Here is a 27,327-nt window from a genome sequence, read left to right as displayed (position 1 = left end):
GCTCTGTTATATCAGAGGATGCCAGTAAGCTATGTGCTTACATAATGATGGCAACAGCTCTCAGAGGGGCATCTGAAGCATAATTGTCAGGTCAAAGAATAATACTATTTTAGAACTAGATGAGGAATTTTGGAAGTCATAACTCTATTCACTTTTTAATAGGTGAGGAAATGAAGTGATCCAAATCATTAGAGGACTGCCTGAGATCATGCATCTAAAGCACACCATAGGAAGATCTCCAGACTTTAAATGATCATTCCACTAAATTGGCTTTACTACACATCTTCCCACTTGTGTTCCACATTTACTGCTTTTAGAGAGACAGAGAAACTTGACAGCATATTTCAGTAAAAAATGCATGGATTTTCGGGTTAAGACAATCTGAACTTGAAATTTTCCTAAGCCAAAATCTTCACCTGTGTACATGGTATCCTTCAGAGTGACTGGAGTCATTCTCTACATGTTTTTCTTGCATCATCATTCTCCCCCTCCTGCCTTCCATTGCACTGGATCATTTTCATCAGCATGCAAACATGCTGTCATTTCTGCCATCCAGAAAGAAATCGTTTTTTACTCCACATCTCTCTCCAGATACATTCCAATTTCTTATTTGCCATTTATGAGAAAACTATAAAAACTACACAGAAGTTTTAAGATACTACCTATAGCCAATTATTTTCTTCCCATTTTCCTTTGAACTTGCTTCACATAGGCTCTCTGTCCATCATTCCAATGACACAGCTCTTGTTAAGGTCACCACATCAGTCAACAATATAACAAGCACAGACTCTCCAGCAAACACCTATCAAAATCAATTGTCTAGGAGGCAGTTGAAGGGCACATGTGGTGGGCTGGACAGCTCTAAGCCACAGACTGGGTATGGGTCTCCAAGGGTATCTCATCCTCCTCGGACCAGCAGGCTAACTAGACCATGCTCTCCTCATGGTGAGACAGAAGGGCAAGACAAATGAAAATATATATATCTCAGAAGGCATTGAAAGTGCAAGTTGCTCTGTCATGTCTGACTCTTTGCAACCCCATAGACTATACAGTCCATGGAATTCTCCAGGCCAGAATACTGGAGTGGGTAGCCTTTCCCTTCTCCAGGGGATCTTCCCAACCCAGGGATTGAACTCAGATCTCCTGCACTGCAGGCAGATGCTTTACCAGCTGAGCCACAAAAGAAGTCCAAGAATACTGGAGTGGGTAGCCTATCCCTTCTCCAGTAGATCTTCCCAACCCAGGAACTGAACTGGGTCTCCTGTGTTGCAGGCAGATTCTTGATCAACTGAGCTATCAGGGAAGCCCTGATCTCTTTTCAGTGATCCTTCAGCCAAAACAAGTAACGTGGCTCAAAGTCCAAGATCAGGGCCAGAGACACACTTTGCCTCTAGTGGGAAGAACTGAAAAGTCACAAGGAAAAGGACATGGGTAAAGACAGAGCTGAAAAACTAGAGACAAAAAATGTTACTATACCACTGTCACTAATAAGCCCCACAGTACTAAATCAGTCAAATCTAAATAAATGCTCATCTATTTTAAATATTCAGCAGCATGTGACATAGTTGATCACTACTTCATGCTGAAACTACTTTTCCCCTTGACTTGTAACTCACCACATATTCCTAGTTTTCCCACTTCCTTCTCACTGGTTTTTCCTTCTATGCTTTGTTGGTTCTTCCTTGTCTTTTTTTACATTGGATACCCCAGGAATCAATCTTGAGGCATTTTCTCTTTGCTCTTGTTGATCTTTCTCATGGTCATGACTTAAAAACCATCTACAATACTTAACATCACTTAATTTTACACTTTAAAATGGTTAAGATGGTATATTAAATGTTATGTATTTTTTACCACAATTAAAAATAAAAACAAAACAAAAGCCCATTGATAGACTGATAAATCATAAATGTGTATCGTCAGCTTGTATGTCTCCCCTTAAAGTCCAATGTCATGTATCCAAATATATCCAAATGTCCAATAAAAATCTGAAACCTGATATAGTCAAAGCCCAGCTAGTGATCTCCCACCAACACAAACATGCTGCTCCAGGTACTTCTCCCGCCTTTGTGAGGGGGAACTACATATTTTGAACTGCTCAGGCTCAAAACCTCTTTGGTTATCCTTAACTCTACTTTTTCTCCCATATCCCACATCCAATGTGTCAGCAATTCTTGGTTCTACTTTCAGTATATCCAAGACCTGAGTACAACTCTCCACCTCCAACGGGCTGTCCCTCTTTTCCCAAGCCACCTTCATTTCTGGCATGATTCATTATAAGAGTCTTCTATTTGATGTCCATTAACACCATCTTCCTCCACATCTACTCTGTTCTCAACACAGCAGCCAGAGTAATCCTTATACAGCAAAAGCTGGATTAGACCACGCATGTTGTTATAACTCTCAAGTGGTTTCCAACCTCAATCCAAGGAAATTCCAAGTTCTTACAAAGACCTTCAAAGCCCATCCACACTCTGGTCTCATTACCTCTTTGACCTCATCTCCCATGACTATTAAGCTCACTCCTTACATGACAGGGGGAAAAGAACCTCAGCAAAAATCGATGCTCTAACAGGCTTTGTATGTATTACTATCATGAGAACAGGGCTACCTTATACATTTGTGCAGGTGGTACATTACACAAAGATGGGGAGTAAAAAAAAAAGTGCTGTAATCTACATGCGTGTTTCTAATGAAGCTGTGCAGTTCCTAACCTGCATGTTCTTAGATACTTGTCAATGGGGAGATAGAAATAAGTAGGATAAATCAGGAGAATATAAAATACATAACATAGTGATGAGTGTTAAGGAAAAGAAGAGACCTGGGCTCGGCAACACAAATCTAAATAGGATGCACTTGTAAGGTCTTCACAAGGAGGATGATCTTTAAATAAATAACTGGAGGAGACAAGAAAGGAAGTCCTGTGCAAAACTGGGAATTGTGCTCAGGCAAAGAAATAGCATATGTGAGGAACGATATGAGATGAAACACACATCTGGCATGTTCTAAGAAAAGGAAGAAAGCCAGTGTGGCTGGAGCAGAGAGAGCTAAATGGATAGCTTCAGAAAATGAGGTCACAGACATAAAGGGAGTCATGATTCTACAAGGTCCTGTAAGGTCTTTGACTTTCACTCTGAGTGAGAACAAAGCTATCAGAGGTTATGAACAAACCTAACTTCAGCTTTAAGTGGTAGCTCTGACTGAAGGGAAAAAAGAAAAAAAGATACCTCTGGCTGTTTTGATGAAAAAGACTGAAGACTGCAGGGAATCAAGGGTGAAGACAAAGAGACCAGTGAAGGCATAAAGGATGGGAGGTTGGGAGACTAGAGTGACAGCACTAGAGATGGGGTGAAACTTTACTGGGTAACTATTGTAAATTGCATCTGTTTATGTTTTTCTCTTGGAGAAGGAAATGGCAACCCACTCCAATATGCTTGCCTGGAGAATCCCATGGACAGAAGAGCCTGGTGGGCTACAGTCCATGGGGTCGCATGAGTCAAACACGACTTAGCGACTAAACCACCACCACATGTTTTTCTCACCACTTACTGGTCATGTACATAACGTGATAGATGTATGTGTGTGTGTGTGTGTGTATGTGTGCGTGTGCGTGTGCATCTGGTATGAAGATGACTGAATTCTTTGCTTCTAAATGGCTGTTTGACTTCAAAATTAGGCTATATAGATATTTCACTACAGCAAACTAAATTAGTCTTGTTTGTTTCTAACATTTATATTTTTTTTTTACTCACTTTAAATATGTTTTCTAATCCAGAAAATTTTTGAATAGGTTGAGAGATTTTACCCAGGTTTTAGTTCAGTCACTCAGTCATGGCTGACTCTTTGTGACCCCATGGACTGCAGCAAACCATGCCTCCCTGTCCATCACCAATTCCTGGAAACTTGAACAAACTCATGTCCATCGAGTTGGTGATGCCATCCAACTATCTCATCCTCTGTCATCCCCTTCTCCTCCTGCCTTCAATCTTTCCCAGCATCAGGGTCTTTTCAAATGGGTCAGTTCTACGTACGCATCAGGTGGCCAAAGTATTGGAGCTTCAGCATCAGTCCTTCCAATGAACATTCAGGACTGATTTCCTTTAGGATGGACTGGTTGGATCTCCTTGCAGTCCAAGGAACTCTCAAGAGTCTTCTCCAACACCACAGTTCAAAAGCATCAATTCTTCTGCGCTCAGCTTTCTTTATAGTCCAACTCTCACATCCATACATGACTACTGGAAAATCCATATCTTTGACTAGACGACCTTTGTTGGCAAAGTAATGTCTCTGCTTTTTAATATGCTGTCTAGGTTGGTCATAACTTTCCTTCCAAGGAGCAAGTGTCTTTTAATTTCATGGCTGCTGTCACCATCTGCAGTGATTTTTGAGCCCAAGAATATAAAGGCTGTTACTGTTTCCATTGTTTCCCCATCTATTTGCCATGAAGTAAGGGGACCAGATGCCATGATCTTTGTTTTTTGAATGTTGAGTTTTAAGCCAGATTTTTCACTCTCCTCTTTCACTTTTATCAAGAGGCTCTTTAGTTCCTCTTCACTTTCTGCCATAAGAGTGATGTCATCTGCATATCTGAGGTTATTGATATTTCTCCTGGAAATCTCAATTCCAGCTTGTGCTTCATCCAGCCTGGCATTTCGCATGATATACTCTGCATATAAGTTAAATAAACAGGGTGACAATATACAGCCTTGACGTAATCCTTTCCCGATTTGGAACTAGTCTGTTGTTCCATGTCCAGTTCTAACTGTTTTTTCCTGGTGTGCATACAGATTTCTCAGGAGGCAGGTCAGGTGGTCTGGTATTCCCATCTCTTTCAGCATTTTCCACAGTTTATTGTGATCCACACAGTCAAAGGCTTTGGCATAGTCAGTAAAGCAGAAGCAGATGTTTTTCTGGAACTCTCTTGCTTTTTTGATGATCTGATGGATGTTGGCAATGTGATCTCTGGTTCCTCTGACTTGTCTAAATCCAGCTTGAACATCTGGAAGTTCTCAGTTCATGAACTGTTGAAGCCTGGCTTGGAGAATTTTGAGCGTTACTTTGTTAGCACATGGAATGAGTACAATTGTGTGGTAGTTTGAACAGTCTTTGGCATTGCCTTTCTTTGGGATTGGAATAAAAACACCTTTTCCAGTCCTGTGGCCACTGCTGAGTTTTCCAAATTTGCTGGCATATTGAGTGAAGCTTAAGTAATTTAACTGAAATTCCATCACCTCCACTAGCTTGGTTTGCAGTGATGCTTCCTAAGGCCCACTTAACTTCAGACTCCAGGATGTCTGTTTCTAGGTGAGTGATCACACCATTGTGGTTATCTAGGTCATTAAGATCTTTTTTGTATAGTTCTTCTGTGTATTCTTCCCACCTCTTCTTAATATCTTCTGACTTCCCTTGTAGCTCAGCTGGTAAAGAATCCGCCTGCCATATGGGAGACCTGGGTTTGATCCCTGGGTTGGAAAGATTACCCTGGAGAAGGGAAAGGCTACTCACTCCAGTATTCTGTCCTAGAGAATTTCATGGATTGTATAGTCCATGGGGTTGCAAAGAGTCGGACACAACTGGGTGACTTTCACTTACCCATGTTTAGGCATATATAATATTACTGAGTACATTAAGAGTACTACTTCATTAATTCATATTTAGGTACCATATTTCCCCCCTATTTCTAGCAAAATACACTTGATGAGATTGAAAGAAATCTATATTTAGCTAAGAATTTTAACAGACATCGCTGTTAATGTTGTTAGTCTTTTCCAGCAGCTTTTGAAATACTTGTATGGTTTATTTTTCCTTTTAATGTGTTTCTCAAAAGAATTACATTACCATATTTTAAACTGGGAAACTTCCTTGAATTCTTGGGATAACATCTACCAGGTCATGAATAATTTTTCTTTTAAGAATCTACAACATTTAGTTTATCAATATTGCATTTCAGATACATGTATATTTCAGGGATACACACACACACACACACACACACACACACACACACACGTTCTTAAGTGAAAAATCATTTTTTCCTATTATATGTGTTTTCTTTAACCAGTTTTGCTTTCAGGGCTAATCTGACAGCCAGTACTCATTGACAAGGTCTCCATATATCTCTATGTTTCTTAACCACATGATTTGTAAAGTTTCTTCTAAGGTAATTAATTCTTTCATATTTTATACTTCTTTCTGGGACCTTTTGCTAAATAAGAGGTCAATGTGATAGAAACGTGGGTACCTTGCTTGCCATCTTGAACCTGAACCTTCTCAGGTTTGTACAAATAATGCTTTAAGAAATTATGTATTACACTATTTCCATTACATTTCCTACTTTATATAATCCTGACTATAACTTGTCTTTGAAGCCAAATGCAAAATAAGGTTTTCAATTTATTTTTTACATTTTAAAAATATTTATGGGCAATCCTTTTTTTAAAAAAAAAATATTTATTTATCTTTGTTGCCGTGTGTGGGCTTTTCATTGTGGTGGCTTCACATGTTTGCAGAGCAACAGGCTCTAGGCGCTCAGGTCCCTAGTTGGAGCACGAGGGCTCAGTAGTTTGGGCGTGCGAGCTTCAGAAGCTGTGGTGCATGGGCTTAGTTGCTCCAAGACGTGTGGAATACTCCTGGACCGGGGATGGAACCCGTGTTCCCTGAAATGGCAGGCAGATTCCCATCTACTGCCCACCAGGGAAGTCCTCAATTTATTTTCAATTCTTGTTTCATTGTACAGAATTCAGAGAATGTAGCCGATATGATACTCTTTTTGTATTAATTATAATTTTCTATGTGGCTCTAATATGGTCAGTTTTGGGGAATGTTCCAGAATGACTTAACAAAGAATTGTTCCTTGTGGACAGTTTTCTCTATTCATCTTTTTGACTAAGCTTATTAATTCTCCTACTTAAATTTTCTATTTTTTGTCCACTTTATTTGTCAATTTCTGAGAAAATACATGAAGAATTCCCTCTATGTGGATTCATCTATTTACAGTATTTTTGGAAAACATTTCATTTTACATTTTGACATTACCTTATTCAATAAGTAATTATACTGAGCTGTTATATACACTTTTGATGGGCCATATCATTTGATGACACAAAAATCCAAGCTTGTTTCACTGAATGATTTTAAACTTAAATTCTACTCTGACTGATTGTATCATTAATAACCTTCTTATTTTAAAAATCTGGATTGTCTTTATCTTGCTCCTTATTTTTAGCCTTGTAGTACATTTTTTTAATCTTTTTAAGCATAATTAGCAAATTTCTATTACTGATTTAGTGTAATTTATGTCATACTATTTTGTTTTTCTTTATGTGATTTGAATTTTACACTTTTCTTTCTCCTTTATTTTCCTTTTCTCCTAGCTTGATTTATGAAAATTTGTTACTACTGCTTTTCTGGTTTTTGAAATTTTTCTACTTTCCTAAAAATTACAGACTCAGTTCTATCTTTAGAAATTAATACAAGATGTTAACACAGTTATGTACATTTTGTAGGTATCTTTGTGTCAAAAATTAGACAGCATTTGTGTAAGAGACTACTAGTTGTCACCAAAGTTGAGAGCATACTTCCCAGATGTTCATATTTGTGGTCAGCAGAAAAAGATCTAAAGAAACTTGTGTTGGTGTGTTACGTGAGAAAGTATTGGGTACACTTCCTACTGAGAGAAAAATGCTTGCCCTAGAGATTCACAGGCAAGCTGATTTGGAAAATATACATTTTACACAGAGGCAATTGCTATATACAAATAAATCTTCTAGGCTGTGTGTAAATTATGGTTTTGTGAGTTATAATGATAAAAACTGAGTATAAAAATAATAGTAATTAAGTTAGATTATATGAAATTGTCAAGAGTTGGCAGTTTTGACCTTGGGAAATAGGCAATTTCATATGGTTCTGTTTAACAAGAAATTAAAATTATGACATGGGGTGTGAGAAAGTATAAATATAATAATTTCAACATTTTCCATTGAGGGAAGTAAAATATAAAATACTAAGTTGATAAATCAAAAATAGATTGTTATTCCTCTAAAAGTATATACTATAGAGCTTACATTATATATAATGCAAAAATAATTATGAGAAAGCAGAGATGGAAAGAGAGAGTCTACTAATATACTCATTTTTCATGGTGGAAGGTTCAGTAAAAGTCTTAGTAATTATATATCATAGTTCACAATAGTGTCATTGATTTTAAGGTGCATCATTATGACATACACGATTTTACTTTTAATTCAGAGTCATCAGTGTTGTTCTTCTTTATTTTGTCTCTGCCTCCAAGATCATTTGTCATGTTGTATTTCTTTAAAAAATTAAATAAACAGAAATGCTATAAGTCATCAATGATAGGTTCTCAAGATACCACTGTAATTATTTAAAACTAGCCTACTTTGGATTTTCACTCCAGCAATATTGTGAATACATCTGATTCACCATAAACACTCCTGCCAATACCTTCTAGTGATTTAGATTACACATCTCTTAATTTATAGAATAAATCAACGGAAGGATAAAAACTAACTGCCAAGTTTCTGAATATAAATAAAAACAGAATTATATTAAAATATGCTTATGAAAAAGAAAGGAGAAAATATTAGACATAGATAATACAGAGTAAGAAAAAAGGAGTAAAATCAAATCTTCTGAATACACCAATAAACTGTAAATACAAAAAATTAACCTAATAGAAGGAAAGAATTCTTAAATAACATCAAAACTCATAGCCTACAAAGTGGCATATGAAAAAGATTAATCTAAAACAGTTACACTGAAAGGACTCAGCCATACACACACATGTATCCATTCTGCCTCAAAGCCCCCCTTCTATCCAGGCTGCCACATAATATTAAGCAGAGTTCCATGTGCTATACAGTAGGTCCCTATTCTTTATCCATTTTAAATACAGCAGTGTGAAAAAAAAAATACAGCAGTGTGTATATATTCACCTTAAACTATCACGACATAGTTTGTTCATCGGCTATACCCCAATACAGAATAAAAAGTTAAAAAAAAATAGCTAATATTTTAAAATAAAAAAGTGAAAGATTTACACTAATAAAAAGATGCAAAAACTCCAGTAGATGGATGAAAGAAAAAGAACGAAACCCAGAACATTTAAATGAGTTTGTAAACAAGAACTAAGTTTGTTTAGCTCACATGTTGTTAACAGCCAGCATGCCATGTGCAAACAGGGGCAACTCATATACACAATATGTGTGATGCATTGTTGTTGTTCAGTTGCTAAGTCATGTCTGACTCATTGCGACCCCATGGACTGCAGCATGCCATGCTTCCCTGTCCTTCACCACCCCCCAGGAGTTTGCTCAAACTCATGTTCACTGAGTCGATGACAGCACCCAACCATCTAATCCTCTGTAACTCCCTTCTCCTTCTACCCTCGATCTTTCCCAGCATCAGGACTTTTCCAATGAGTTGGCTCTTTGCATAAGGTGGCCAGAGTACTGGAGCTTCAGCTTCAGCATCAGTCCCTCCAGGAATATTCAGGATTAATTTCCTTTAAGATAGCCTGGTTTGATCTTGCTGTCCAAGGGACTTGAGAGTCCCTTCTCCAGCACATTTTGAAAGCATCAATTCGTTGGCACTCAGTCTTCTTTATGATCCAACTCTAACAGCTATATAAGACTACAGGAAAAAACATAGCTTTGACTATATGGACCTTTGTGGACAAAGTGATGTCTCTGTTGTTTAATATGCTATCTAGGTTTGTCATAGCTTTTCTTCCAAGGAGCAAGTATCTTTTAATTTCATGCAGTCACCATCCGCAGTGATTTTGGAGCCTAAGAAAATAAAATCTGTCACCATTTCCACATTTTCCCCATCTATTTGCCATGAAGTGATGGGAGCAGATGTCATGATCTTTGCTTTTTGAATGTTGAGTTTTAAGTCAGCTTTTTACTCTCCTCTTTCACCTCCATCAAGAGGCTCTTTAGTTTCTCTTTGCTTTCTGCCATTAGAGTGATATTATCAGCATATCTAAGGTTGTTGATATTTCTTAAAGTAACCTTGATTTCAGATTGTGAGTCATCCAGCCCAGCATTTTGCATGATGTACTCTTCATGTAAGTTAAATAAGCAGGGTGACAATATATAAGCTTGACATACTCCTTTCCCAATTTGAACTAATCAATTTTTCCATGTCCAGTTCTAATCATTGCTTCTCCTGAATTCAGATTTCTCAGGAGACAGGTATGGTGTCTGGTATGCCCATGTGGTTTAAGAATTTTCCACAGTTTGTTATGGTCCAAATAATCAGAGGCTTTGGCTTACTCAATGAAGCAGATGTGTTTTGCAATTCTCATGCTTTTTCTATGATCCAATGAACATTGGCAACTTGATCTCTGGTTCCTCTGGTTTTTCTAAACCCAGATTGTACATCTGGAAGTTCTTGGTTCAAGTAATGTCAAAGGCTAGCTCGAAGGATTTTGAGCATTACCTTGAAGAATGTGAAATAAGTGCAATTATATAGTAGTTTGAACATTCTTTGGCATTGCCTTTCTTTGGGATTGGAATAAAAACTGACCTTTTCAGTCCTGCAGCCACTGCTGAGTTTTCCAAATTTGCAGGCATATTGAATGTAGCACTTTAACAGCATCATCTTTTAGGATGTGAAACAGTTCAGCTGGAATTCCATCACCTCCACTAGCTTTCTTCATAATAATGATTCTTAAGGACCACTTGAATTCTCAATCCAGGATGTCTGGCTCTAAGTGAGTGACTATACCATCGTGGTTATCTGGGTCATGAAGACCTTTTTGCATAGTTCTTCTGTGTACTCTTGCCACCTCTTTTTTTTTTCTCTTTGCTTCTGCCAAGTCTTTGTCATTTCTGTCCTTTATTGTGCCCACCTTTGCATGAAATGTTCCATTGGTATCTCCACTTTCCTGGCAGAGATCTATAGCATTTTCCATTCTATGGTTTTCTTCTTTTTTTTTTTTTCATTGTTCACTTAAGAAGGACTTCTTATCTCTCCTGATGCTTAGGATTTAAGGGATACCAGCTAGGAGTCAGCAAATCAAAGCAAAGACTAGGAGAGAGCCAATCAGAGTAAGGTACCAGCTAGTACTCAGCCAAACAGAGCAAGGTAGAGGCTAGGAGTCAGCCAGTCAGAGCAAACTAAAATTTAGGACTCTGACAATCAGGGAAAATCACAGGCTGGGAGTCAGCCAATCAGATCAAAGTGAGGACTAGAACTGAGAGACATGGATAGATTCAGAACAGGGGAAAGATTTTCACTCTGCCAACGTGGGGAAAAATATGTTGATTATTGACACATTCTGGGAAAGGAGTTATAATTAAAAGGGGGAAATGCTGGAAGAAATTTTCACCTACTGAGCTATGGGGAAATAATTCTGACTTACATATGATTTATCTTGAACTTTAGGCTAAACAATACAGCCCATTTATGGCCTATTAAGCATACATTGTACATATGCTTTAACCATTAAGAAAAAATACATTTAGAAAATAATACAAAGATGCATTTTGATTGTTATCCTCATTGTCATGTATAGCAATTTTCAAGTCTTTGTCCCGGTACTATGACTAAGTAATATTCCCTTTCTTTTTCTGTACCTGTCCCTATACAAGACTGATGAGTATTCAGAAAAGGGAGGGTTGGAATGGAGCAGAACCCTATGATCCATGCCCTCCTGCACCCCCCAACATGTCCTCAGCCAGTCTTTTGTGTGTAGAAAACTTTAGTCAAAGAATAAGTTTAATCAGAAAAATGAGAACATGTGAAAAACAAGGAATACAGTAAAAAAAAGATCAAATAAGAATAATATATTGATCAAGCATAGACAGTGACCTTTAAATCTTTCTCAAAGTATTGAGATAATACTCTGAGCCACTTCCTAAGAGCTGTCATATGGATACTAAACACTAGGGTGAAGAAGTTAACTTCATGATGACCATACTATACCCATGACATAAGGTGCCACAATTCTGAGAACTGGCCTCAAAGAAATGGGAACAAATGGACCCGGAAACTGAAGATTAAGAGTACCTGAAACAACCAAGATGACTCAGACCACTGATGACCAATCTAAGATGATTATCAGAGCTGAATATGATATTTCTGCATATAGCCCCCTCCTTCTGTATATAAAAGCTCTTTCTTACCCCAAAGGTTGCCAGTGGTGGGGAATTGGCCTTGGGCCTGACATTCCTCTTGCCATTCCATTTGCCAGCATCTGAATTAAGCAATATTTCCTTTCCATCAACCTGGCCTGTTTATTGGCTTTTGAGAAGCAAGCAGCTGGAACCTACATACATATCAGTAACTAAAGCACAGGCTAGGAGTCAGCCAACCAGAGCAAGGTACAGACTAAGAAGCAACCAATCACAGCAAAGGAAATGCTAGGAGTCAGTAGTGAGAGCAAAGTACAATCTAGGAGTCAGACAATCCGGGAAAAGTCGGGGCTAGGAGTCAGCCAATCAGGGCATAGTATAGGCTTGAATCAGCCAATTACAGTAAGATATAGTCTAGGAGTCAGCAAATCAGAGCCATGCACAGGCTAGAGTCAGACAATCAGAGCAGAGTGCAAGCTTCAAGTCAGCCAATCAGTGCAAAGTGCAGGCAAGGAATCAGCCAATCAGAAGAAAGTATAGGCCTGGAGTCAGCCAATCACAGCAACATATAGGCCAAAAGCCAGCCAATCAGAGCAAAGTAAGGGCTAGGAGTCAGCCAATCAGGGAAAATACAGGCCAGGAGTCAGCCAATCAGAGAAAACTACTGGAAAGGAGTTAGACCACTAGAGCAAAGTATAGGCTAGGAATCAGCTAATCAGAGCAATATACAGGCTAGAAGTCAGCTAATCAGGGCAAACTACAGGCTATATTCAGCCAATCAGAGCAAGGTACAGGCTAGGAGTCAGTCAATAAGAGCAAAGTACAGGCCAGGAGGCAGCCAATCAGAGCACACAACTGGGTACCCACAAGCTTTGAGTCAGCCAATCAGAGCAAACTGGGCTAGGAGTCAGCCAATCAAGGCAAAGTAAAGGCTAGAAATGAGCCAATCAGAGTAAGGTACAGTCTAGGAGTCAGCCAATCAGAACAACATACAGGCTAGAGGTGAGCAAATCAGAACAGGGTTTAGGCTAGGAGTCATCCAATCAGAGCAAAGTACAGGCTAGGAGTCAACCAATCAGAGCAGAGGACATGCAGGAGTTAGCCAGTCAGGGCAAAGTAAAGGTAGGAGTCAGTGAATCAGACCAATGTACAGGTTAGAGTCAGGCAATCACAGCAGAGTGCAAGCTTGGACGTAACTAATCAGAGCAATATACAGGCCAAGAGTCAGCCAAACAGAGCAAAGTACGGGTTAGGAGTCACCTAACCAGAGTAAGGTACAGGTTGTGCTGTGCTTACTTGCTCAGTCCTGTCTGACTCTTTGTGACCCCATGGACTGCATGCAGCCCACCAGACTCCTCTGTCCGTGGGGATTCACCAGTCAAGAATACTAGAGTGGGTTGCCATGCCCTCCTCTAGGGGGTCTAGTCTACCCAACCCAGGGATCAAACCCAGGTCTTGTGCATCACAGGTGAATTATTTACCAATTTAGCCACCAGGGAAGCCCAAGAATACTGGAGTGGGTAGCCTATCCCTTCTCCAGGGGATCTTCCCAACCCAGGAATCAAACCAGGGTCTCCCACATTGCAGGTAGATTCTTTACCATGAACTATCAGGGAAGCCCAGTGTACGTGCTACGAGACATCTAATCAGAACAACGTACTGGCTAGAGTTCAGCCAATCAAGCAAGGTACAGGTTAGGAGTCAGCCTGTCAGGGTTAAGTGCAGGCTAGAAGTCAGCCAATAAGAGAATTACAGAATAGGAGTCAGCCAATCAGGGAAAGCTCTTCCCTGGTGGCTCAGACCCTTAAGAGTCTGCTTACAATGAGGGAGACCCAAGTTCGATCCCTGGGTCGGGAAAATCCCCTGGAGATGGAAGTGGTAGCCCACTCCAGTATTCTTGCCTGGATAATCCCATGGATGGAGGAGCCTGGCAGGCTACAGTCCCTGGGGTGGCAAAGAGTCAGATAGGACTGAGTGACTAACACTTTCACTTTCAATCAGGGGAAATTACAAGCAAAGAGTCAGCCAGTGAGAGCAATGTACAGGCTAGCAATCAGCCAATGAGAGCAAAGTACAGGCCTGAAATCAGCCAATCAGAGCAAAGTACAGGCTAGCAGTTAGCCAATGAGAGCAAAGTACAGGCTAGGCATCAGTCAAAAAGAGCTATGTGCAGGCTATCAGTCAGCCAATCAGTGCAAAGTACAGACTAGAATTAGCCAATCAGCATTAGGTACAGGCTATGAGACAGCCAATCAGAGCAATGTACAGGCTAGAGGTCTGCCAACTAGAGAAATTTATAGGCTAAGAGTCAGACCATCAGGGCATAATACAGGCAATCAGTCAGGCAATCAGAGCAAAGTGATATGGAGAGGAACCCTGAGGTCCTTACCCCCACACACCATGTCCTCTGCCTGCCTCTGGTCTGTGGAAAACTTTAGACAAAGAATAAGTTTAAACAGAAAAATGAGAACATGTGAAAACTAAGAAAAGCAGTCAAAGGAGATGGAATAACAATAATGTATTGATTAAGCATAGTCAAGGACCTTTAAATCTTTCTCCAGGGCTATAGATAATATTCTGAGCCACGTCCTGTGAGCTGTCATATAGATACTAAAACACTAGGGTGAAGAAGTTAACTTCATGATGACCAGACTGTACGCATGACATAAGCTGCCACAATTCTGAGAACTGGCCTCAAAGAAATGGGAACAAACGGACCCTGGAACTGAAGATTAACTGTACTTAAGACAACCAAGATGACTCAAAGTTGACTGTGCCTTTTTTGCATATAGTCCCCTCCTTCTATCAACAAGTTCTTGCCACAGTGGTTGCCAGTGGGGGGGTGGTGGTCCATCTTTAGACAGACATCTGCTCTCCTACCACTCAGCTGCAGGCCTCTGTAATAAAGTAAACTTTTCTTTACAACAACATAGTCGGTTTACTGGCTTTTGAGAGGAGAGCAGCTGGACCCCACACACCTTTCAGTAACAGATTTTGGTGCCCATCGTGGGGCTGCCTACTGCTGGCTCTTGAGCTTTCATGGTACCTGGTTTTCCTGGGTTGTCCAGGGGAGACAGGTGGCCATGACAATGTATGAGCCTGCTGCTTGTGGCTAGCTAGCCCAGAGTAGGGAATCTAGGGGACGTTTCCAGCAGCTGCCAAAACCATTTGTTTTGAGAATCCTCCCTGTTTCTCCCTTGCTCAGCACTGGCTGCCAACTTATGCTTTTCCTTGGTGGAATGGAAACTTACACTTGAGATGAGCTGATGAGCTTCAAATCCTGGTTAGTCCACCAGTGTGCACATAGGCAATCTTCTCATTTGTGAGTGCTAGTGCTATTTGGGCATTCTTGCCAATTGGTTTTGATGTTGAGAACTGTTTGGGGCTTGAGGTGCTATTTGAACATTTTGCAAATTGGTTCTTATGTGTGTCTGATGTTGAGGATTATTTGTGAACAGTGCTATTGGTGCATTCTTGCCAATTGGTACTGACCTCTATCTACCATTGAGGACCATTGGTGAGCACCATGACACTCAGGTTGGTGAGTGTCATTTGGGCATTTTTGCCAATTGGTTCTGACGTCAGCTACTACTGGAGATGCTTCAGTTGGGGAGGTGTTTGTTTGTGAATCTGTACCAGTCTCTCTCGGAGAGGGTTTGTGACCAACCTGATGTTTGGTGCATGTGTGTGTATTCCATTTGTGTCAGTGGTATTTTGTTGCCTTATGCAAAATGGGAAGTTCAGGTTCAATTCATTAAGAAAAATTTTAGTCATGGAATCATGACTAACAAAAAAGAAACTTTTTTGAACAATATATAGCATTCTTTAGATTCCTAAGAAAATTGGTTAAGATGAAACTCTTGCAATTCTAAAAACCGTTTCTTTTTGCATGTGCAGTTAGAGAAGGCTAGCTTGATAAAAAAATTTTTTCAGACCACGCTAAAACAAAAATATGCCTAGAAGAAAGTTGGAAGTTGACTCTCATCATGTCCTTGAATTACAAACATGTCCACTTTGCCTGAGACTTCATCTTTGGATTAATAAGTAAAACTTCAAGCCAAAGGGACAAAAGAGAAGGCTTAAAATTGCGTGTGTAAAATTGGCTATTCTGTTATTCATAAATGGATACATTTAACTGCAATGTCTAATTCATGAAATGTAAAACGATGAAACCATGAGATATCTATTTGTCTGGTGTCTCAATATGGGCTTATGACTTTGGATAATATTGCTGAGGTTAACTTTTAAAGGAGTTTTACTGAATTGGCCTTAAAAAATATAAGCACCTACAAATAAAACAAATCTAAATATATCTTCTTTTGTCTTCTTGTAAGAACAAGAAGGAAGCTAAAGGTGTTTGGGTTTTTAAACACGCATGTTGTATCATTAAAGAAAAATTATGGTGTGATAAAATGAATGTTTTTAAAGTTTATGGGATACGTTCTTTTATTTGCCAATCCGAAAGTGTTGCTATAACATTTCAGTCACTTGTGTCTTGGATTTGTTATGCTTTCCAGGATTAAAACTTGTGATGTGCAAAGTGATAAGGAAACCATTGCAGTGTGTAAAGCAAGTAGGATATGTGTTGTCAGCAAAAAGTAGGTATAAAGAATGGAAATATTTTTGTTGAGAAAGAATGATGATAACCCTTCTGTCCTACAGGTGTTTATTTCTGTATAGGGAAATGCAGGACAAGTTTATGGGGATTTAGGAGATGATAAAAAAGGTTTCTGAAAAAGGAACTTCAAAAAACGAATTTTGTACCTTGGCAGGATTAAGATTACACTAAATTTAATTAGGTAAATGATTTTTATTAATAGTAAACTGATTCTCTAATTTTTTTCTTCTATCTCTGAAGAGAGCAATGTTTTAGTGGAATATTGATCTGAATTTGGTAACAGACTTCTGAAGGAAAGTAATTGTCTTGTTTCTAATCATATTTTGACCCCAATGTTCAGGATGGAAATATTGTCCAATAACGTGGTCACAGAGTATAACTACTTGTGATATGTAGCACTGCTGGCTTTACGTTTATGACTTAAAGCACATGTACAATATCTGTATGACAATTGGATATAAATGATAAAATGTATGGCCTAGAAAGCATTTCCCTGTGAACATACCTCTGAGCCTGTTCATGATATCTGATTAGTTTTCCCCCAACATGAACAACTAGGCAAATATATAAACAAAAACAAGGCCAACCACCCAGAGAAATGGATGTACCCAGAGCAGGGAAAAAAGTCACTCTGCCAACGTCAGAGAAATAATTGATGATCAATGCTTTCTTTGAAAGGAGTTACAATTAAAAGGGGCAAATGATGGAAGAAATTTTCACATGCTGGGGTATGGGGAAATAATGCTGGCCTATAGGTGATTTATCTTGAACTTTAGGTTAACAAGCACAGCCTGTTTGTGACCTATTAAACATACACTATACATCTGCTTTAACCATTAAAGAAAAATACATTCAGAAAAAAATACAAAGATGCATTTTGATTATTATTTTCATTGTAATGTCTAATAATTTTCAAATGCTTGTCCAGGTACTATGACAAAGTAATATTCCCTTTCTTCTTCTGTACCTGTCCCTATTCATGATTGCAGAGTAGTCAAGAAAAGGGAGGTTTGAAACAGAGCAGAACGCTATGATCCTTGCCTTCCTGCATCCACCATGTCCTCATTCAGCCTTTTGTGTGTGGAAAACTTTAGTCAAAGAATAAGCTTAAGCAAAAACATCAGAAAATGTGAAAACGAAAACAGTAAAGAAACCAAATAATAATAATGTACTCATTAAGCATAGTCAAGGACCTTTAGTTCTACAGATACTATTCTGAGGTACATCCTGTGACGAGTACAGATATCAAAAACTAGGGTGAAAAAGTTAGCTTCATGATGACCAGGCTGTACCCACGACATATGCTGCCACAATTCCAAGAACTTGCCTCAAATAAATGGGAACAAACGGACCTGAGAACTGAAGATCCAGTTCAGTTCAGTTCAGTCGCTCAGTCGTGTCCAACTTTTTGCGACCCCATGAATGGAAGCACGCCTGGCCTCCCTGTCCATCACCAACTCCCGAAGATGCCTCAAACTCATGTCCATCGAGTCGGTGATGCCATCTAGCCATTTCATCCTCTGTTGTCCCCTTCTCCTCCTGCCCCTAATCCCTCCCAGCATCAGGGTCTTTTCCAATGAGTCGACTCTTCGCATGAGGTGGCCAAAGTACTGGAGTTTCAGCTTCAGCATCAGTCCTTCCAATGAACACCCAGGACTGATCTCCTTTAGGATGGACTGGTTGGATCTCCTTGCAGTCCAAGGGACTCTCAAGAGTCTTCTCCAACACCATAGTTCAAAAGCATCAATTTTTCGGCACTCAGTTGAAGATTAAGGGTACCTAAAACAACCAATATGACTTTGATCAGATCACTGATGAGCAAATGGAAGATGAATATCAGAGCTGAATATGCTGTTTCTGCTCGTAGCCCATTCCTGTCCATGAAAGCTCTTACCACAATAGTTGCCAGTGGTGGGGAGTTGGCCTTAGGCCAGACATTCATCTTGCCACCACAGCTGCCAGCAACTGAAATTAAGCAATCTTTCCTAGCCACCAACCTTGCTTGTTTTTTGGCTTTTGAGCAGCAAGCAGCAGGAAGCCACATATATTTCAGTAACTAAAGCACAGGCTAGGAATCAACCAATTGGAGCAAAGAACAGGCTAAAAAGCAGCCAAACACTGCAAAGGAGGTGCTAGGAGTCAGCCAGTCAGAGCAAAGTACAGAATAGGAGTCAGCCAATCAGAGAAAACTATGGGCTATCAGTCAGCCAATCAGACCAAGTACAGGCCAGGAGTCAGCCAATCAGAGCAAGTGGGGGATAGATTCAGCCAATCAGGGTAAAGTACAAGTTCAAATCAGCCAATCACAGTAAGGTACAGTCTACGAGTCAGCACATCATAAAAATGCACAGGCTAGAGTCAGAGAATCAAAGCAGAATACTGGCTTCAAGTCAGCCAATCAGTGGAAGATAGAGACATGGAATATGCCAATCAGAGCAATATACATGCTAGGAGATAGCCAATCAGAGCAAACTACAGGCCAGGTGTCAACCAATAAGAGTAAGTAGAGGGGATAGGAGTCAGCCAACCAACATAAAGTACAAGCTCAAGGCAGCCAATCACAGTAGGTACAGTCTAGAGTCAGCAATAGACCAATGCACAGGATTGAGTCAGACAATCGGAGCAGAATACCAGTTTCAAGTCAGCCAATCGGTGCAAAGTACAGACTTGGAGTATGCCAATCACGCAATATACATGCTAGGAGTTAGCCAATCAGAGCATATACATTTCAGGAGTCAGATGATCAGAGAAAATTAACAGATAGGAGTTAGCCAATCAGAGCAAAGTACATGCTAGGAATCAGCCAATCAGAGCAATACACAGGCTAAAATCAGCCAATCAAGGCAAAATACAGGTAAAGAGTCAGCCAATCATGGAAAAAAACAGGCCAGGAGTCAGCCAATCAGAACAAACAACCGAGTAGGAGTCAGCCAGTCAGAGAAAGTACTGGTTATAAGCCCCCAAACAAGACCAATATAAAGCCTGACTTAACCAATCAGAACAGCATGCAAGCTTTGAGTCAGCCAATCAGTGAAAGTGCAGGCTAGGAGTCAGCCAATCAGAGCAACGTACAGGCTTGAGCCAGCCAATCAGAGCAAGGTTTAGTCTAGGAGTCAGCAAATCAGACCAATGTGGAGGCTCAAGTCAGGCAATCAGAGCAGAGAGCAATTTCAAGTCAGCCAATCAGTGCAAGGAAAGGCCACGACTCAGGCAATCAGAGAAAACTACCAGATAGGACTTAGCCACTCAGAGCAAAGTACAATAGTAAGAAAATCAGAGCAATGCACAGGCTAAGAATCAGCCAATCAAAGCAATATACAAGTTAGGAGTCAGGTAATAAGGAAAAACTAGAGGCTACAGTCAGCCGATCAGAACAAGGTCCTGGCTAGGAGCCAGCCAATCAGAGCAATGTACATGCCAGTTGTCAGCCAATCAGGGCAACAGTCAGGCTAGAGTTAAGCCAATCAGAGAAATGTTCAGGTTAGGACTCAGCCAATCATGGCAAAATACAGACTCGGACTAGGTCAATCAGAGCAAAGGACACGTTAGGAGTCAGCCAATCAGAGAAAAGTATAGACTAGAGTTCAGCCAATCAGAACAATGGACTGGCTAGGAGTCAGCCAATGAGAGCAAACTACAGGTTAGACTTCAGCCAATATGTGCAGGCTAGGAATCAGCCAACCAGAGCAATGTACAGGCCAGTAGTCAGGCAATCAGAGCAAAATACAAGCTAGGAGTCAGCAAATCAGGGCAAAAGACTGGCTAAAGTTCAGCCAATCAGACAAATGTTCAGGTTAGGACTCAGCCAGTCATGGCAAAGTACAGGCTTGAACTCAGCTAATCAGAGCTAAGGACAGGTTAGGAGTCATCCAATCAGAGAAACGTATAGGCTAGAATTCAGCCAATCAATATAAGGCACTTGATGGGAGTTAGCCAATCAGAGGAAAATACAAGCAGGACTCAGCCAATAAGGGCAAAGTAAAGGCTTGAACTCAGCTAATCAGAGCAAAGAACAGGTTAGGAGTCAGCCAATCACAGCAAAGTATGGGTGAGAGTTTAGCCAATCAGAGAAAAATACAGGCTAGGACTCAGCCAATCAAGTCAAAGTACAGGCTCGGACTCAGCCAATAAGAGAAAAGAACTGGTTAGGAGTCAGCCAATCAGAGCAAAGTATAGCCTAGAGTTTGGCCAATCGGAACAAGGTATTGGCTAGAAGTCAGCCAATCAGAGCAATGTACAGGCCAGTAGTCAGACAATCAGACCAAACTACCTAGCCAATCAGAAAAATACAGGCTAGGAGTCAGCCAATCAGGGCAAAATATATGCTAGAGTTCAGCCAATCAGAGAAAAGTACAGGCTAGGACTCAGCCCATCAGCACAAAGTATAAGTTTGGACTCAGCCAATCATAGCAAAGAACAGGCTCAGAGGCAGCCAATCAGAACAACGAACAGGCTAGGAGTCAGCCAATCAGAGCAAAAAATAGGCTAGAGTTCAGCCAATCAGAATAAACTGTGGGTTAGTAGTCATCTAGTCAGAGCATAATACAATAAGATAGCAAATAAAAGCCATGTAAAGACTAGGCTTAGCCAAACATCAGCAAGCAAGCTTTGAGTCAGCCAATCAGTGCAAAGTACAGGCCAGGAGTCATCCAATGAGAGCAAACTATTGGATAGGAGTTAGCCAATCAGAGCAAAATACAGGCTAGGAGTCAGCCAATTAGGAAAAATTACAGGCTTGAGGTCAGCCAAACAGGTAAATATCCATGCTCAGATTCGGCCAATCAGGGTAAAGATCAGGCTCAGAGTCAGCCAATCAGGGCCAAGACCTGGTTAGGAGTCAGCCAATCAGAGCAAAGTACTGGCCAGGAGTCAGCCAATCAGAGCAGGCTAGTTTTCACCAATCAGAACACAGTGCAGGCTAGGAGTCAGCCAATCAGAGCAGAGAACACATTTGAAGTTAGCCAATCAGAGCAACGTACAGGCCAGGAGTCAGGCAATCTCAGTACACTATGGGCTCGGATTCAGCCAATTATAGCAGTGAACAGACTAAGCAGTAACCAATCAGAACATAGTATAGGCCAGGACTCTGAGAATCAGTGCAATACAGGCCAGGTGTCAGCCAATCAGAGAAAGTAGGGGATAGGAGGCAGCCAATCAGGGCAATGTACAGGCTTGAGTCAGCCAATCAGAATAAGGCACAGTCTAGGAGTAAGCAAATCAGAACAAAGCACCATCCAGAGTCAGACAATCAGAGCAGTGTGCAATTTCAAGTCAGCCAATCAGTGCAGGGAAATGCTAAGAGTCTTTAATAGAGCAATATACATGATAGGAGTTAGCCACTCAGAGCGATGCATAGGTTAGGAGTCAGCCAATCAGAACAATATACAAGTTAGGAGTCAGTTGATAATGGCAAATTACAGGCTACTGTCAGCCAATCAGAGTAAGGTACTGGCTAGTAGTCAGCCAATAAGCTCAGAGTACAGGCTAGAGGCCCACCAATCAGAGTAATGTACAGTCTTTGAGTCAGCCAATCAGGGCAAAGTACAAGCTACAATCAGCCAATCATAGTAATGTATAGTCTATGTGTCAGCCAGTCAACAAGAGGAGCAGCCTAAGAGTCAGCCAATCAGAGCAAAGTACTGGCCAGGGTTCAGGCAATTACAGCAAAGTATGAGCTAGTATTCAGCCAATCATACATATGGACAGTCTAAGAAGTAGTCAGTCAAAGCAAAGTACAGGCCAGGACTCAGCCAATCAGAGCAAAGTGTGGGCTAGGATTCCACCAATCAGGACAAAGTACAGGCCTGAGGTCGGGCAATCAGAGCAAGGTTCAGGCTAGGAGTAAGCCAATCAGAGCAATGGTCAGGCTAGAGATGAGCCATTAGGTGTCAGAACAATGTACAGGCTTGAGGTAAGCAAAATAGGTCAGGCTAGAAGTCAGCCAATCAGAGCAATGTACAGATTAGGAGTCAGCCAATCAGAGCAAACTGGGGTAGGAGTCAGCCAGTCAGAGCAAAGTACCTGCTATTAGACCACAAATCAGATCAATGTAAAGGCGGCTGCTGCTGCTGCTGCTGCTGCTAAGTCGCTTCAGTCGTGTCCGACTCTGTGTGATCCCATAGACGGCAGCCCACCAGGCTCCCCCGTCCCTGGGATTCTCCAGGCAAGAACACTGGAGTGGGTTGCCATTCCCTTCTCCAATGTGTGAAAATGAAAAGTGAAAGTGAAGTCGCTCAGTCGTGTCCGACTCTTAGCGACCCCATGGACCACAGCCTACCAGGCTCCTCCATCCATGGGATTTTCCAGGCAAGAGTACTGGTGTGGGGTGCCATTGCTTTCTCCAGTGTAAAGGCTAAACTTAGCCAATAACATCAGCATGCAAGCTTGCCATGCCCTCCTCCAGGGGATCTTCCCACCCCAGGTCTCCTGCATTGCAGGCAATTCTTTACCATCTGGGCCACCAGGGAAGCCCAAGAATACTGGAGTGGATAGCCTATCCCTGCTCCAGGGGATCTTCCTGACACAGGAATCGAACCAGGGTCTCCTGCATTGCAGGCAGATTCTTTACCAGCTGAGCTACCAGGAAAGGCTAGGTACCCCCTTGCAAATTACTTGTCCTGTGTTAAAATTACAACACTTTCCTCTTTCTGTCTTGGAAGGAAAAATCCTAGTCCTTAAACAGGCATTTAAGGATCTCAGTTTCATCATTTTAGCCTTATCTCCTTAACACCCCCAGCCCTATCTATCCACTGTCTCCAAAACACATCATGGTCTTTCCCACTCCTGCCCTAAAACTCATGCCGTTCTTCCACTTCATGTGCATCACTCTCTGTTCATTGCAGTCTAGCCCTTTGTCAACGTTCAGTTGAATGACTGTCTCTTAACAGGATTTTTCTCATCACCAAATCATATGCTAATCTGACTTGTTCAAAGTCCAGTAATTAATATTTGTTCTTAACAACTATGAATTATACTACTTTTACTGTTTACTTTACATTGATATCTAGATTATAAATTCTTTTCAAGAGCAAAGATTTGAAACACTCCAAAATCTGTATAGTAATAAGCATTTTTTATTGACTTACACTGCTTCCCTTGTGGCTCAGAGTGTAAAGAATCCACCTGCAGTGGGGGAGACCTGGGTTTGATCCCTGGGTTGGAAAGATCCCCTGGAGATGGGCATGGCAACCCACTCCAGTATCCTTGCCTGGAGAATCCCATGGACATAGGAGCCTGGTGGGCTACAGTCCATGGGGTTGCAAAGAGTTGGACAGGACTGAGTGACTAAGCACAGAACAGCACTGCCATACTCATTAAAGAGGTTTACATTACATTTTTCATTGACTAATTAGTTTAGCTCTTGACACTCCATGTCTTCAGAAATACTTTTCCATACAATAAAGCATACGGAATAAAATATACTATGCTTTTCTTTTCTACTTATGATCAAACTTGGAACATGATTAAAACAGCGGAACCAGAAGAGTTTACATTCATATTGCAAGTAGAAGGCTTTATACTAAAATTAAACAAAAATATTTAAGGCATTTTGATGGCTTAAAATCTCATAATAACAGTTAAAATGAGAGATTTTATATATCATAAGCATTTTACATCCCTATTTGTGTTTAATCTTCCTAACACATGCTTATTTATATCCCTTTTGGAAATGATGAGACAACCTTAGGCACTAGCTAAGTGATACAGGAGAGAATTAAATCAAGGCTGTCTTATTCACACACAACCACATGCAAACGTTCAGAGTGAAGATTCACTAAAGTGATGTCACTCAAGTATGTGACATCCAAATCTCTGATTTTACAGATTTATAAACTGACTCAGAGGTTAAAAGTCTTGCCATGGTCATACAAATACTAAGTGCACAACAAAGATGAGACTAGGAAGCTCGTGGCTTCCTGCATGCTTCGTTTCATTAGGCAGATATCAGTCTGGAGGCTAGTTTTATTTGCAATCAGTTCAGCTCAATTCAGTTGCTCAGTCATGTCCGACTCTTTGCGACCCCATGGACTGCAACAAGCCAGGCCTCCCTGTCCATCACCGACTCCCAGAGCTTGCTCAAACTCATTTCCATCGAGTTGGTGATGCCATCCAACCATCTCATCCTCTGTTGTCCCCTTCTCCTCTTGCCTTCAATCTTTCCCAGTATCAGGGTCTTTTCAAATGAGTCAGCTCTTCACATCAGGTGGCCAAAGTTTCAGCTTCAGCATCAGTTCTTCCAATGAACATTCAGGACTGATTTCCTTTAGGATGGACTGGTTGGATCTCCTTGCAGTCCAAGGGACACTCAAGAGTCTTTGACAACACCACAGTTAAAAAGCATCAATTCTTCGGCACTCAGGTTTCTTTATAGTCCAACTCTCACATCCATACATAACTACTGGAAAAACCATAGCCTTGACTAGACGGACCTTTGTTGGCAATGTCTCTGCTTTTTAATATGCTATCTAGATTGGTCATAAATTTTCTTCCAAGGAGTAAGCGTCTTTTAGTTTCATGGCTGCAGTCACCATCTGCAGTGATTTTGGAGCCCAAGAAAATAAAGTCTGCCACTTTTTCCTCTGTTTCTCCATCTATTTGCCACAAAGTGATGGGACTGGATGCCATGATCTTAGTTTTCTGAGTGTTGAGTTTTAAGCCAACTTTTTCACTCTCCTCTTTCACTTTCATCAAGAGGCTCCTCAGTTCTTCTTCAGTTTCTGCCATAAGGGTGGTGTCATCTGTTGATATTTCTCCAAGCAATCTTGATTCCAGCTTGTGCTTCCTCCAGCCCACTGTTTCTCATGATGTACTCTGCATATAAGCTAAATAAGCAGGGTGACAATATACAGCCTTGACGTACTCCTTTTCCTATTTGGAACCAGTCGTTGTTCCATGTCCAGTTCTAACTGTTGCTTCCTGACCTGCATACAGGTTTCTCAGGAGGCGGGTCAGGTGGTCTGGTATTCCCATCTCTTTCAGAAGTTTCCACAGTTTATTGTGATCCACACAGTCAAAGGCTTTGGCATAGTCAATAAAGCAGAAATAGATGCTTTTCTGGAACTCTTGCTTTTTCAATGATCCAACGAATGTTGGCAATTTGATCCTGATTCCTCTGCCTTTTCTAAATCTAGCTGGAATATCTGGAAGTTCACGGTTCACATATTGCTGAAGCCTGGCTTGGAGAATTTTAAACATTACTAGTGTGTGAGATGAGTGCAATTGTGTGGTAGTTTACTAGCGTGTGAGATGAGTGCAATTGTGCAGTAGTTTGAGCATTCTTTGGCATTGCCTTTCTTAGGGGTTGGAATGAAAACTGAACTTTTCCAGTCCTGGGGCCACTGCTGAGTTTTTCAGATTTGCTGGCATATTGAGTGCAGCACTTTCATAGCACCATCTTTTAGGATTTGAAATAGGTCAACTGGAATTCCATCACCTCCACTAGCTTTGTTCGTAGTGATGCTTTCTGACGCCCACTTGACTTCACATTCCAGGATGTCTGGCTCTAGGTGAGTGATCACACCATCGTGATTATCTGGGTTGCGAAGATCTTTATTGTACAGCTCTGCTGTGTATTCTTGCCACCTCTTGTTAATATCTCCTGCTGCTTTAGGTCCATACCATTTCTGTCCTTTATTGTGCCCATCTTTGCATGAAATGTTCCCTTGGTATCTCTAATTTTCTTGAAGAGATCTCTAGTCTTTCCCATTCTGTTGTTTTCCTGTATTTCTTCGCACTGACCACTGAGGAAGGCTTTCTTATCTCTCCTGGCTATTCTTTGGAAATATACATTCAAATGGGAATATCTTTCCTTTTCTCCTTTGCTTTTGGCTTCTCTTCCTTTCACAGCTATTTGTAAGGCCTCCTCAGACAGCCATTTTGCTTTTTTGCATTTCTTTTTCTTGGGGATGGTCTTGATTTCTGTCTCCTGTACAATGTCATGAACCTCCGTCCATAGTTCATCAGGCACTCTGTCTATCAGATCTAGTCCCTTAAATCTATTTCTCACTTTTACTGTATAGTCATAAGGGATTTGATTTAGGTCATACCTGAATGGTGTAGTGGTTTTCCCTACTTTCTTCAATTTAAGTCTGAATTTGCCAATAAGGAGTTCATGATGTGAGCCACAGTCAGCTCCTGGTCTTTTTTTTGCTGATTGTATAGAGCTTCTCCATCTTTGGCTGCAAAGAATATAATCAATCTGATTTTGGTGTTGACCATCTGGTGATGTCCATGTGTAGTCTTCTCTTGTGTTGTTCAAAGAGGGTGTTTGCTATTACCAGTGCGTTCTCTTGGCAGAACTCTTTTACCCTTTGCCCTGCTTCATTCTGTATTCCAAGGCCAAATTTGCCTGTTATTTCATGTGTTTCTTGACTTCCTACTTTTGCATTCCAGTCCCCTATAATGAAAAAGACATCTTTTTTGGGTGTTAGGTCTAGAAGGTCTTATAGGTCTTCATAGAACCGTTCAACTTCAGTTTCTTCAGCATTACTGGTCGGGGTGTAGACTTGGATTACCATGATATTGAATGGTTTGCCTTGGAAATGAACAGAGATCATTCTGTTGTTTTTGAGATTGCATCCAAGTACTGCATTTCAGACTTTTTTGTTGACT

This window comes from Cervus elaphus, chromosome X (assembly GCF_910594005.1).
Source record: "Cervus elaphus chromosome X, mCerEla1.1, whole genome shotgun sequence".
NCBI lineage: Eukaryota > Metazoa > Chordata > Mammalia > Artiodactyla > Cervidae > Cervus > Cervus elaphus.
The sequence above is the reverse complement of the archived record's forward strand: the minus strand, read 5'-3'. Positions refer to the sequence as shown.